The 3,076-nt window shown below is 43.1% G+C and overlaps 1 non-coding gene across 1 annotated transcript; it reads left to right on the top strand.

Moving 5' to 3' along the window:
- The first annotated feature begins 2,631 nt into the window (after positions 1–2,631).
- LOC116270612 lies at positions 2,632–2,692 on the top strand. Its single transcript, XR_004178770.1, has one exon. It is a non-coding gene; the product is annotated as a small nucleolar RNA SNORD44 (small nucleolar RNA).
- Positions 2,693–3,076: the final 384 nt, after the last annotated feature.

A 3,076-nucleotide genomic window follows, 5' to 3' on the forward strand; every position in this document is an offset into this window, starting at 1 on the left:
TGTTTAGAAGCTTCTGGATTCCTCTCAGAACACTAATGTTCCTGGGAGGCTAACACATTTTTGTACCCACTTCACAGATCAAGAAATTAGATCCTGGAGGTCTAAACCATGACAAAATATTCTGTTATTTCATTTTAGAACCATGAAGCATTAGATTCGAAAGGTGGATTCAGAACCCATTGAGTTTGGTTGCCCTATTTTTGTGCTTGGAAAATTGAGGTCCTGGAAGAGCGAAGCACCTGTCCAGGGTCATGCCCAGACATTTGCCTACGTCGAGCTCAACAGGCACCAGTGTAGTGAAACGTAGACTGAATTATTCAGAGGCTTTAGCATCATGCAGAATCAAAGCCAGAAAAAAAAAGCTGCACCAACTTTTTCTACCAAGGAATCTTTATTGTAGCTCCATGAGCATAGACCCAACAGGAAAGAAGGGAAAGATCTCCTCACTAAACATAAAAAGAAAAACAAAAAGCAAAAAAAAAAAAAAAAAGCTTTCAGAAGGGTGTGAGAGATGGAAAGAAAGAGCATCAGAGAAAGGCAGAGAGGGGCTAGCCCAGAAAAAGAAGCAGCCAAATACCACCAGCGAGGCTTTGCCCCACGTTCTGCGAGGACGAAGACAGAACCTGCTTTTCATCACCTTTACATCCCCAGGCCCAGTACAGTGCCTGACACATAGGAGGAGACTGGGAAATGTTTCTGAAATGAATGAATGAATGAATGAACGAATGAATGAATGAATGAAGAAATGAATGAAGATCCAAAATTTTTTTTTTTTTTTTTTTTTTTTTTTCCAGACAGAGTCTCGCTCTGTCGCCCAGGCTGGAGTGCAGTGGCCGGATCTCAGCTCACTGCAAGCTCCGCCTCCCGGGTTCACGCCATTCTCCTGCCTCAGCCTCCCGAGTAGCTGGGACTACAGGCGCCTGCCACCTCGCCCGGCTAGTTTTTTGTATTTTTTTAGTAGAGACGGGGTTTCACCGTGTCAGCCAGGATGGTCTCAATCTCCTGACCTCGTGATCCGCCCGTCTCGGCCTCCCCAAGTGCTGGGATTACAGGTTTGAGCCACCGCGCCCGGCCAGATCCAAAATTTTTAAAACTCCCCAAGCAAGTAAGAGGTAAGACCTCCAAATCCTGTAGTTTATGAAACAGGATATGTGTATTCCAATTGCACTTTAATTCTGGTCCATAAATAAGCCTTTATGAGCAAAGGCAATAAGACTTTTAGATATGCCCACTGTTCCCACAAAAGGCCAGTTGGGTTGGGTTACATGTGACAGAACATGACAGAGTGTCGAATTTTAGTGACTGTAGATGTTTAAGGAGTTCTGAGAAAGGAGCACTCAGAAGAAAACATTGAAATGTCAACATAGGTCAGGGTCTAAGGTGCTGCAGACAAAGACCTCTGGCTAGGAGGCGATGCTGGATGCACAGCACATACCACACTGGACACACCTTTGGGGTTTTCCCTAAGAAAGTAAGGTGTTTCTTGGCCTGACCTCACTCTCTCCACCACCCCTTGAGTCAGGGAATCCATGTGTGTGGGTCTGCCAAGAAGATCAAGTGAAAAAAATTAAGAGTCCTCCAGTGATGTTTTGAGTGCCAGGTCTAGGTGCTTTTACATTCATGACATCGTTCAGTTGTCACAATAATCCTACCATGTAGGATTTAATATCTCCACTTTATGGATTAGAAAATTGAGGATTAGAGAAGTTAAGTTACTTGGCCAAGGACACACAGCACAAAACAGCTGAACAAATCCAGGCTGTGGTGCAGAACTGTCTTGTGCTAGTGCCCATGTTGTAATCTCTTCATTTATAAACAGACAGCTGAACACCTGCTGGGCACCAACCAGTGCCCCAGGCAACTGCAGGTCATGAAGCTGTGACCTTGCCTCCAAAGACTGCTGACTAAAGGCTGGAAAGCCTGGCTAAACCTATTCATGTGCATATCACCTATAAATTAGCATAGTCAATAAATACTAGAAATGTTACAGTTGTTTTAACTTTTCAAATGAAATTTGTTTTTATTGTGAATTAATTAATGATTGAGAAGGCCCTTTTTCCTATATAACATGGATTATTTTTATTTTGTATAGCATATAATATTATTATGATATTATACACACACGTATCAGCAGACTCTCCCTCTTTTGAATGACAATTACTCAAACTCACCCCATTGACAATATCTAACTCTTCGGTGAAGTCTTTCAATAATTGCAGTTGTGCTTCTATATTCAAGGACTGGAATAAAGTGAAATATTGACCCTGGTCAGCTCTGATTCAGAGAAGATTTTGATATACCATTGTATTTCTATTCAACAATTTGTACATTCCATTCTAATTGCATCTGGCTTACTACAGAGGTTGAGTGTTGAGAAAAAAGAACGGGGCAAGGGAATATGAGAGGGAAGCTTGTGTTCAGTTAAACATAAGTACAGAAGCTCAACAAACCAGTGAAATTCATTATTTTATGGCTCATCAGTTGGTTCAGCTTAAGTCCTTGGATAAACTGCATAGAAAAATATTACCATGATAGTTAAATTACTGCCTCTAATAAAGAATGGGTAAGTAGAATCTCAAGTTATATAATTTTTTTGCTGAAGTAAATCCCGGCAATGTAAAAGCCCCCTGCCCTGGGTGATGACAAGCAAATGGTGCCTGAATGTGAAGGTCATATTTGGCTTTAACTGATTTCAAACAAACAAAAACCAAAACCAAAAACCCTCCACTACAAATGATGATTTCAGAAAGTTATTTCAGCCCTGGAATCACCTGTAATGAGAGCATCATCCTTCTACCTGCATCCTCTTCATCCTTCTACCTGCATCCTTCTACCTGCATCCCCCTGGTGGGGGGCTTGAAAGCTCCCCCACCAGGAGGCCTGACCCTTCCGGGATTGCAGAGCTGCACCCCACAATTCAACACTGAAATCCCGGGGTTCCTCCGCCACATCCGCAGGGCACATCTGCCCTGAGCAAGTGTTGCCTGCCCCTCCCTCAAAAGACCTAGGCCCAGTTCTACCTCACAGCTGAAATTAGACATCCAGTGCACTGCACACGCCCTGGCAGGGACACTTG

This window comes from Papio anubis, chromosome 15 (genome assembly GCF_008728515.1).
Source record: "Papio anubis isolate 15944 chromosome 15, Panubis1.0, whole genome shotgun sequence".
Taxonomy (NCBI): Eukaryota; Metazoa; Chordata; class Mammalia; order Primates; family Cercopithecidae; genus Papio; species Papio anubis.